This window comes from Taeniopygia guttata, chromosome 3, assembly GCF_048771995.1.
Source record: "Taeniopygia guttata chromosome 3, bTaeGut7.mat, whole genome shotgun sequence".
In the NCBI taxonomy this organism is placed as follows: domain Eukaryota; kingdom Metazoa; phylum Chordata; class Aves; order Passeriformes; family Estrildidae; genus Taeniopygia; species Taeniopygia guttata.
In genome coordinates, this window is record NC_133027.1 from 76,415,298 (window position 1) to 76,427,400 (window position 12,103).

At 38.3% G+C, this 12,103-nt stretch overlaps 1 protein-coding gene across 50 annotated transcripts in view; it reads left to right on the top strand.

The window, feature by feature from the left end:
• The window catches only part of LOC115494396 (uncharacterized), a 432,669-nt gene that overhangs the window by 359,562 nt on the left and 61,004 nt on the right, over positions 1–12,103 (top strand). The window lies entirely within an intron of this gene.

Here is a 12,103-nt window from a genome sequence, read left to right on the forward strand (position 1 = left end):
TTCATTGGCTCAAGTGAAGTTGGCAGCTTTCTATACACAACGGTATTTGTAAGCATCCATATTAATGACAGAAAAGTGAATAATATTGCAGGATGCTATATTAATGCTACAGAGAGCTCTAGGTAATTAAAGAATTACATACATGTAAATTATCTTAAAGCTGGGTTACAATTAACATCAAGTCTACGGCATAATGATATCATGTTGGATTGGTGCCAATCCTAAGGGATGCTTGCCAACTAACTTCCAGTGTGGAAAATTTCCCCAATACAGCCCCAGCCCCAGGACAGAAAAAGGGTCTTTTGTGTTTCAAAATTACCACACAGATAGATTATCCCAACAAGTGATTTTTTTTTCTTCATTTGTGATGTATTCTGCCACAGAAAAGCAATTAAAGCTGTGTTTCTAACAGAAACCAGGAGTTGACTATGGTGGATTACCAATTTTAATCATCATTTAAACCAGAAAACAGGAAAATTAGTTTTAAATAATCAGTTTTAATCTTGGTTTGCATTTTTACTTATTAGTCACCTTCCTAAAGGAATATTGAACTCTACTGATTAGTAACCATAGGAGGGTGTTGATTTTCACCTAAATACAGCTTGTCTGCTAAGTATTTATTTTAGTGAGATGAATATATTATATGCATTTAGACAGGGTATAGCCTGATATACATTTAGTTGGATTATGATTAGAAGGTATTTTAGAAAAATGGTGATAGATACATTTAGTATTTACCCTCTTATGATAATGCTTATATTTGTGTTTCTCATCAAGTTGCAATTGGATGGAATTTGCAAATCAATTAAAAGTGCAAACCTAGCTTTATAAAGTTGTTTGTTTTAGTTAAATTAATCCACCTTAAATAGCTTGTTACTTAGGCAAAACATTCATTTATTGAAATGAGTTTTGAAAGTAATTGATTCATTAAACAAAGGAAATATTGTCCGTAGTTAAAAAATTGTACTAATAGTTTCTGATCATCATGTCTGTCATGATTTTAGAACTACCAGATCTCATCCTGTTGCACCTCATTTATATTTATGGATTGGAAGAGGGATAATAAGCTATCCCATTTTTCAGCAGCCAAAATTTTCTCAGCTATGAATAAATTAGACACTGAATTTAAGTAACTAAAGAAATAAAAATGCAGAAAATATTATCCCTGCAGTTGCAGAAGAGTCTATAGCTTTCTAACTCACTCAAAACCTTTGCAGATTCAGATCTAGGACTCCGTAACTCCTGAATTACCTGATTCATAGAGTTCTCTTTACCTGTTCACATGTACTACAGCAATATTAATGTTTATTTAATAGAAATATTCTCATGAATTATAGTAAATGCAGGCATGGATGTGAGTTGCTAGTATTTAAGTTTCAGTTTTATATATGTTTGCAAATAAATGTATGTGGAATTTAAATTAGGAGTCTGTTTTGAACGTAGGCTTCCACTCTGGAATCCTCTTTACAGGGTTATGTAAAAGAACAGAAAGTATTGCCCATCAACAAGTAGCTGTTAACAGAGAATATTACAAAAAACAAAATCCATCTGTACTTAGGCTGAAGCTGGACTGAGAACTACCTTAAGTGAAACAACATTAATGATCAACTCATGCTTCTAAGGTATGAGAGAATCTCCACTAGACTAATACATTAAAAAAAATATTATTAAATGATGGTAAATCCACTTGAGAGAGAGTGTCAGTATGGCATGGAGGTGCAGAACTAACTGCTGATTCATCCTGACAGTCAGGTCAGGCAGGCTGACTCATTAACTCAGAAATATAAAACACTGAGCTTTTCTTTGAGGCAAGAGAAAGAGAGAAGGGACAGCAGAGGTCTTGCAGGCAGAAGTCATAAGAACAGTCAGCTCAGGAGGGACTTGAGGTCTAAAGCTTATGTTTGTGAATACACTTTTGTCTGCAGCCACTTCCTTTACTGGAAATAAGAAAAAAGTCTATATCTGAACTCTGTGGGAGGACAGGTATGTAGATGGGTCCAAGAGGCAATCACGGCTTGAGAGCTCAGTTATCCTGGGCTCAAGAGCACTCAGCAGCAGCTTGGCATTCCTGCTGTCCTCTGCTGCTGCTGCTGCTGACAACCTCTTCTGGGGCTCAAGCATGCTTCTGAGCTCTCCAAAAGTACAGGAGAGCTGAGGGCTGCGAACCCACAGCCCTCTAGAAATATAACCAGTGACAATATCTCCCTACAACTGACTCTTTGAGTGCCCATGGCAAAGCATTACTTCATGGATTAGAGTCACTAATGCTGATAATTTTCCACACAGCTCTTGCAGGCTGTGTTCTGGATGGTCCAGAGATGGTAGTTTTAAACTATGTCAAATGGATGTGTGAAATGGCAACAAAATCATGGTGTTCCTATCATCTGTCTCCCCTAAAAACAGTTTATTTTATCAAGTGATTAGTAAGTTTTCAGAAAAAGTCCTGAAAAACAATGTGCAACATTTCCATTTTGAATCAGACACGTTTGTTCCCCAAAACAGCAGCATCTCTTTCAGCAGATTGTTCCATGGTGGGCTGGTTTAATTCCACTTGGTAATTAAGTCCCACACAGCCGCTTCCTCACTTCCACCTGCAATGATGAAGGAGAAAATAGGAAAGTAAAAGGGAGTATAGTTGAGTGTTGAGATAGAGAGTTCAATAGGTAAAACGAAAGTCACACAAGCAAGCAAAACAAACCGAGGAATTCATTCACAGCTTCCCATGGGCAGACAGGTGTTCAGCCATTCCCAGGAAAGAAGTAAGTGTGACTTGGGTATACAAATGCCATCACTCCAAATGTCCCCCCACCTTCCTTCTTTTCCCAGCTTTATATGCTGAAGATGATGCCATATGTTACAGAATATCTCTGGTCACTTGGGGTCAGGTCCTGGCTGTGCAACTCCCTGTGCATCCTCAGCCTACTTGCTGAGGCAGAGAAGGCCTCCACTCAGGGAAAGCCCTGCTCAGCAAGAGCTACAACATCCCTGTGCTATCATCACTGTTTCCAACTCAAATTCTAAACATCGTCCCATATTGTGACGAAAATCAACTCAACCGCAGCCCAAACAAGCACACATAGATAAGGGGCTACTACAGATGGGGGGTTCTCCTTCAGGCTGGGAAAACATGAGTCTGTTTGAAATACTGAGTCTGTGGTGCTTTTTTCTATGCTACTTCTGCAAGTAGCCCATTCTTTGGAGGAATTTATAATTCTTTGTTGCTTCCTGTAAACAAAAACGGGATAACAGATAACGGAAGGCAAGAGCATTTAACATCAGAGAAGGGCTGTTTTCTAATGTGGACATGTGTTAACATCTCTACAGGTACCAAAGGAATGATATGAAACTATTGACTAACTTGTTTCCAGGCTTCAGTTCTGATCTCACTCCTATAGCTTTGGAACTGTCTGGGAGGATTAACAAAGGCCAAAATATTGATGGACTGCCCCTGACACACTGCAAAGGCGATTACTTATAGTACTTTCCCATGATAGTGATCCTACAAAATATTGAAAGGTCCACAGAAGAAACAGGAAACCTTATTTCAAAGGAAGAGAAATATCCTTTTAATTCACTGGATCACTAAAATCCCATAACCACTCAGTGTACCAAGGTATTGCAATGTTAGAATGAGGGACAGGAGCAAGAGTTGAATTGCAAAACCATTCTGGCACTTTATTCCATGAGTGATCTTGGAGTAAAAAAAAAAGGAAAAAGAAAAAGAAAAAAAAAAAGGAGAAAAGCAAACGTAACACATTAAAAAAAATCAAAAATTAAAGTAGGGGACAGGACTGGAAGGAAAAGGTTCGCTCTTCAGGTAAGCCCAGTCCAATGAAAATTTACCTTGTCTTCTTGTAATTACAGATGGTTTAGGCAGACTACTTTAATTCATCCAGGGAACATACAAGCAAACATACACTTTGCTGGGCAAGACCTGTATTTTTACATGATTTAGAAAACATCATATTTATTCAAATTGACACACAGCTATATTTTACATACTATATTATTTATTCTATTTTGCATGGAAAATTATTGCTTCACAATTCTGAAATATCTATTAAATTAGGAAAATAATTTTTTTAAACCTCTGAATCTTTTTCAATATTTTTTCTGAGCCAGAAGAATTATTTTTAAGTATTTTTCTCCTTTTACCTCACTTCTTTTGATATTAATGAGCTACAAAAGTCAAATGCAGTCTAACCCAGAGACCATTCATTACACATTCATGAAGTAAAATAGATGCATAACAGCAAATTATGATTTATGACAAAATATTAAAATAAGGGAGTTTTGGCATAGGCCACATATAATGAGCACTAGTGTCACAAAATATTCCTAAACCCAGTCATGCATATTCTGCTTTATATTAAATATTTGTATCTCAGAGGGCTGAAAAGGACTCAGTAGACCTTTTCAACAGGACATTGAATAGATAAAGCACTTGTTAGATCAAATACATGTACCAACTTGTAGATGAGTAAATGATGCTGAATGTATTGCTCACCATGCAGATAGAAAATCAATAGAGAAGTTTTCGGGGGCAGAGACTTCTCTAAAGAAGCTTGCTGGATCTTTCCTGACTGAAAAGAATAATTCTTGTGTTGACACTGCCAAAGCTACGGGCAAAATCCAGGGTAAAGTAGTAAAATAAGGTAATGACAGCCAAAAGAAAATGTGAAAGGATAAATTTGAAAAGGTACTGTGCCCCCACACCCATCTCTTGGGGTAACAACTGGTCTCCCCAGTGTATTTTTTCTCATACCTGTATTGGCAAAGTCACTCTTTTTTTTCGCTACACACACTGCAAGTAGAAGTGAAAAAAAGGAGATTGTCTGTTGGCTTCTGTCACCACTTCCCTGAACGACACCTTTTGTTTCATGGGAGTTGTGCCAGCAGAGTTGGTTCATTCTTTTGTCTCATGGTAGTTTGCCAGCAGAACTGGTTCCGTATCCCTCCCTGGAAGCAAATCCTTGTTGGCCATGGGTTTTGGGTTCTGTCATCCCAGCTGGCTGGACAAAAATAAGATATTCATCCCACATGCCTTGCTCATGCTCAAAGGCAGCTGGTGTCCTAAAATATAAACCTTTGTTATTCCCATGAACTCTCTTCCAAGAAAATAGACTGCTATTCCTGAATTAGAACCATCAGCAGCAGCTCTAGTGATTTACACTTCTGTCAGGTCTGTCATCCAGAAATACTGTTCATAGACAGTTGCATTAACAGGTTTATCTTTTTCAGGCCAAACACAGAATTTTTAGAACATGGCTTTTATTGAGTATTAGATGGATTTTGGCCAATATTGACACCATGAGTAGGGCCTTTCACTGTCCTTTCAGAACACTGCAGAAGAATGTGACATAACCCATAGATCGTTTATCCACAGTTTACACACAACTCTGGCTGAGTTCTAGTATGTCTACTGCTTAACAACCAACAGTGTCCATTGTTTCTGCCAAGGGGAAGCTCATGCAGGATATAAGTGAAACTGCAACGTGAGTACACATGAGGATTATAAAGTTAACTGAACTGAACCAAACTAAAACAACAGGGCTACTTCCTTTTGGAAAGTGCCACCTTCTCAGGTTTAGGAATGGCATGCCAGGGTTCTCATAAACTGTGAAGCCGGGGGAAGAATAGACTGAATGAAATGACTGTAGAATGCTCACAGAGAACTCAGAGGCAGTTCTGAAGTATCTTATAGGTGACCTCAAAAATAAGTGTGTAGGGAATGATTTTCATTCATTGTGCTTGGAGGCTAGGAACCACTGAATCTGAGATTCCAAGAAGAGAAAGAGGAGATATAGAGGAGGAAGAGGAGAAGGGAGAGGGGAAGCAGAAAGAAAGAGAAGGGCTAAAGGAGGAGGAGGAAGAGGCAGAGGAAGTGGCTAAATCAGTCTTTAGTGGGGGGGTTACATTCACAAGATGCTTGATGACTTCTAAAGATGGATTTGGGCTGGAGGAACCCCAAGCCAACATACTCACACCTTGGTTCCCCCGCCAAAACAGAATTTCTCATTCCCAAACCTAGAGTGGTTGAAGAAGAAGGCTGTGAGGAAGATGCTCCAGAATACCCAGACAAGTGAGGAGGAAATCACTCTAGCTTTCCCTCTCTCCTCTCTTCCATCTTACAGCTGAGGATTGCCCCAGTTGCTGGCCATGACCCAAGTAGTCTTTCCAACATCCCACAACAGAAGGCAAAAATGCCTTCTCTAATGTTACTTTAGGTCTTCAATTGGATGAGGTGACACCATTGTTTGGGCTCCTCTGCACAAGAGAGACATGAAGCTTCAGAAGTGGGTCCAGCAGAGGGCTACAAAGGTGATCAAGGGAGACTGGAGCATCTCTCTTATATGACTGGGGGAGCTCAGCCTCGAGAGATGACTGGGAGGGGACTTCAGTGGTGTCTAGGTATCTGAAGGTGAGATGCCAAGGGGATGTAGCCAGGCTCTTCTTGCTCGTGCCAAGCAATAGGACAAGAGGCAATGGGATGAAGCTGATGCACAGGAAGTTCCACCTACAAGGAAGAAGTTCTTTATTGTGAAGGTGACCAAATATTGGACTAGATTGCCCAGAGAGGGTGCGGAGTCTCTCTCAGTGGACATATTCAAGAACCACCTGGACACAATCCTGTGAAATGTGCTCTAGGATGATTCTCCTTGAGCAGGGAGGTTGGACCAAATGACCCACCGTGGTCTCTTTCAACCTTACTCATTCTGTGATTGCTAAGGAAGCAGACCTCTTTCTGCTATGAAAATTAGAAGGTAAGGGGATGTTTATTCTGTCTGTGTAATATTCCTCAAAGACACTGTTGTAAAAATGGTAGAAAAGTTCAGATCTGCATATTTTCTGAATACCTTCTTGCATTCAGATTTTTCCTCCTCAGGAGTATGGTACATGGAAAGGTTATGATGTTCTTCAACACAGTGCTCAGATGCAAAATATCAGTCATGCCAATCATGATAATGGTTGGGGCAAATAGGTAAGATCAATATCTACTTGGTCTGCATTGTGGGACATAGTTAAAAAGTAAATCAGCACAGGTGAGTAATGTAGACAAAGGCTTAAAACAGTGAAAATGCCACTGTCACCTTTTCTGTTTTGACTTGACACTATGTGATTCTTAATGTCCACTAAATCCCACATCCCCATCTGTCACAGCGAGGTGTCCTCTGCCGAGAGCAGGGCTGCCTGCCACTGCTTTGGAAAGAGCAGAGAAAAAGTAGAGGCTCATCACTCTGCAAAGGAGACGGACGCTATCCAAGAAAGCAGTTTTGTAAAGGGCATTCCTTACAGGCATCTTTGCTGCCATCACTAATAGCACTGGATTGGACTGACAACAGCTCAAGGCAAGTGTAGAAGGAAGACAATATGTCTGCTACAAGCATATTAATTAATAAAGCTTTTGTTGCACCTTGATTCATTGTCTAGTTGGGAGTCAAGACTAGTTATTAAACATTTCAGAGAGAGGAAGGATTGCTATGACAACATAGCATCTGAAGGGGAGAGGGGACATACAGTAATAGAACAATAGCTAAAATTCTTCTTAAAGGATTTGTGTGCATCAAAAGCAATAACAAGAAAAAAGGCATTTCAATCTATGCTATCTTTCTAACTGCAGCTTAAAAAACACCTGTCATCTGTGGTGGCTTGAATAATACAAGCTAAAGTACAAAGTCTGCAGCTTCTTGCTTCTTACAAATAAAGAACAAGGGCAGAAAAACCCCATCAGGTAGCTTCTCTTAACATTGATGTTTTGGGTGTCTGAACTCGGTTCAAATTTTGGATTTTGTTTTTGTCATAAATGTTGAGCCATAAAAGTCAGTGACATGACCCAAAATAAGATACTATAAAGAAATGTTATTTAGATTAATTTATATTTCCATGGGAAATTTCCAGGCTCTTCCAGAAAATTTAAAGGAATTTGGGGAAAAGTAATTATAATGCAAAAATGAAAGTGGTCTCATCCTCTCCATTGATTTATTGTATCATTCCAATTACTTACCAAGAAAATTTTGCTTTGCATTTTGTTTGATTCTCTATAACATGCATGGCATTTTTAACAAAGCACGGGAATTCTTACTAAGTTTTTTTTTCTTTTTTAATGGTTCATCTTTCCTTTCAAATAAAGATAGTCATCCATAAAGTAATTAAATATTGACCCCCTAAAAACTACTTTAAATCTACAAAAGCAAACAGTGTAAACATCTGCAATGAAAGTTTTTCTGGCCTGTTTTCTCCCTCTGGACCTGAAGGAAAAGCTATTTTGGAGATCATGATGCCAGTTCAGGCTTTGTCTCTCTTCTTGTACCATGGAGAAGTGTGCAGCCTGCTTACCATTTAGTCACACACAAGGAAACCTAGATGAGATCAAGACAGAGATAAATCTATTCTGAGTCTGAAAGGAAGGGAATATCATTTACTGTTTTAAAGGCAGTAGTATATGAAGGTGATTGACAAAGGAACAAAGAAATGGAACAAAACACTAAGATATTTTTACCCAGTAAAAAAAATGTATCCAGCTCTGAAATCTTACACTATAAGCCTCCTCTATGTCTCTGATTACATAAATAAATACACTAAAATTAAATAATGTAGATTAGGGCTTTAAAATAATGTTTGCATAACTTAAAGTGAATTTGAATGATAATACAAATGTGCGATTAGGTTAATACATTTTCATGCCTGGTACTGTTTTCATAAAATTAATTTAGGTTGGTTTTTTTCCTGCATTATAAGAACCAGTTACTGTTGCTACATTGCTGTATTATTATACTCAGTAAAAATGTCCTTAGGATTTTTTTAGCATGTGGAATCAGCACACAATACCTTCACCTAAACTGATAAGAACAAAGGTCATCATTCCTTTATCTGCTAAATGGTACAGCATCTGAAATAGATCTACACAATGTACCTGAAAAATCAACTCTGTACAAAGTCTTAAAGTTCCTATTCATGATTCCTGAAAGATCACTGAAAGATCACTGTTTTTTTTATTTTCTTTTCCCAGCATGAACTTGCATAGAAACTAATGTGATTCATTCTAGATAAGCTCTCAAATTCAAAATAACTAATCTTTACAAGTCAGGTGTGGAATTATTGCAGTCATGAATTCCAGAAATAAGCTATACTTTGCCTTCCTTGATGAGGCTTTTCATGTGATTTGGATTTACATTTTCCCGTCAGTCTTTTTACCCCTGTATTTTGAAAAAAGTTTATGAAAACTCCTTCTTTTTTACCTTTTCCATATATTAATTGCTTCTTTTCTTCGCTTTCCTTCTCCCTTCATGAATTAAACAGACAAAGTAAGATTACACTGAAAAAAAAAAAAAAAAAAAAGAACAGGTAATTGGTCTTTTCATTTTGCAAGGCAAAAGTGGTCAAGATCAGGAGTCACCGATGTGGGCTGCCAACACCTGCAGGCACAGCAGGGTTATGAAGCAAAGTACAGCACATTGCCATGAGGAAGAATAACAGGGTTACCTGGCCAGAGAACTTAGCTCCAATGGCTGTGGAGTTCATGAGACTTTGTGTGCGATATGGGAGACTCAGGACTTGTTCACGTAGCAAGATCAGTGTCTGAGATACAATTTCTTCACTCCCTTGTAGGGACTCAGGAAAAAGGTAAGGTTATTACAGAAAGTAAGTAGATTTTTGCAGCAGAAATCCCATCTGTGCTCAGAGTGGTTTACTGCATGGTTCAGTCCCATCAGGATGGAGTTGTAAATTATAATTAGACCTCTAAGTTTTTCAACAGCTAAACTCGGCTACATAGATTCTACAGGTAGATTTTACAGGTAATAACAGAACTGTGAAATGGTATCTCCTCTTCACCTGTGTTCTCTCAATATGAATGTGCTGCCTGGCCCAGATGCAATCACCTTCCAGAATCCAGCTTTTCTGAATCTCCAAAATGCTAATTTTCTCTATGATTTCTTCTATAAAGACATATCTGTAATTCCTATTTTGTATCGAGAACAGACATGCAAATGGCCAAATATCAAGGAGGAAGTTCACTCTAGGGCTGTTCCTAGCCTAAAGGAAAGTGTAAATCTCGTTGATTTCAATAAGCAATGAAGGAAAAGAGCTTACTTGCAAAATGACTAGAAAGAGTGAAATGTGATGCTGTGTTAATCTAAAGGTATTTCCTGTTCAGTTGTGCAGTCAAAACATTTAGATAGTCCAGGACAATACTTGAACTTTATCTGTGAATATGCAGCAATATCAAAAGTGTTTTATTCACTCTTTCTCTGGAAGTGCTGTTGTACTACATGGTTATTATGCTTTTTTGGGAAGAAATCAGAAAACAAATGTGTCAATTCCCATTTAGTTAGGTTAGTTAAACTCTATCTCAGTCAACATTGCCAGTAATGTCATGTAATACTGTAAAAGCTTTCTAAAAATGCCCTCTGAAACTTAGATTCTGAGAAGCACAATAATGAAAGAAGTGTCCTTCTGTCTCTTTTTTTTCATAAGCCCTCAAATACAGAGAAATCTTCCTGCCTGTTGTGAAGTTGCTAGTATTGTTTTTATTGCAAATAATGCAGCAGTTGCTCACAAAACATATTTCAGTTCATGTTGTTTCTCTCTCTTCAGGGAAAGTTTGGCCAAGTATGTAAAAAATAGATACTAGAAAGTTAGGCTTAAGTTTGCACAGATCATTTAGCAGCATCTGTTAATGTCAATTAGAGTAAGAGCATTAATCACCTGATCATCCCTCAGTAGATTAGGAAAATTTTACAGAGGTCTACACATGTATTTGGCTCTTTGTTTGTCTTTCTTGTTGTGTTGACAGTTCAGGCTATTGCAGACCTAAGGGCCCTGGGGTAGGAGCAGGTTGGAGTAAACCTACAGCTATTGTTAGTGAGCTTGTGTGCATAAATTATGAGAAGCAGAAGTGGAAGAAAAGCAAGGTGTTTTTCAAAATCATGCAATGACCAGAAAGTCAAAGACCATGAGCAAATACACCTCCCAAATGTCAGTTAGTGAGTACTCAGTGAAGGTTAAGATCTGTTTTTCTGTGAATATTTATTCACGTTTAAGTATGAATTCATATTTCATGGTGTTGATTGCAAGTCATTTGTGTCTGCCTTTCACAATTATTAGAGTGCTTGGGGTCTTCTATTACTGTGTAAAGCAAACATCAGCCTGAAATGCACAAACATTTACCAGGAGAATACTTCATGGAGTGTAAAATGTCCTATTTAGACTTTGTGCTGGGATGAAGAATTACGCAAATCATCCAGAAAGAAAGAGATTGAATTGTGTAACAAAGCATCAAAGTATGAACTGTGAATGGAGAGTCAGTGGAACAAACTCTTTGCAAATGATCCATAGGCCTGGAACAAATTGCTGATGGCATTTCCATACAATCTCTGTTAAGCCTGAGACTATTATATTCTGGATGAAGATAGTTTCCCAGAGAAGAGGATGAATGTACCTGCTTGGAAATTCTTCCCATGCCTAATCTATTTCTTTGCTCATGTTTACAAATGTACAGGGTGCCACCCTGTTAAAGTGTCCTATCACAACATGTTGCCCAGAGCAGTCATCTCCATGAAAACATTTGATACCTGACAGGACATGGTCATGGGTGACTTGCTCCAGAGAACCTGCTTTGAGCAAGAATGTCTGACTAGATCACCTTCAACATGACCACTGTTATCTGTTCTGTGGTTCCTTCATTTATTCATATATTTAACTTCATCCTGTCAAGTGCTTTGCAGATGAAAACCTGTTCATCTCAAATCACGTCTAAAGCAGCCATTGTGCTTTTATACCAGAGAATTGTTGATGTAAATGTAGACTGTAGACACTGTAGACACTGATGCAGAATTGTCCATGATTTTGCACAGTCCAGTCTATAAGCCTAGCATGTTAAATGTGGTCATGTTGAACTGATGGTGCTTCTCTCAAAATGCACAGGTGTAACACTACTGACCCAACATGGATGGTAATAGTGGACCACTACTAGTTTTGTATCTCACATTCTCCTGCTGGAAGTGGAAGACAGTAAGAGATTTAGCATACTCTCTTTAGTGGAAATCTGACTATAGTGCCCAAATGAAACTGAATTCTCTCTATAGCATGCAGTCACTTGAAA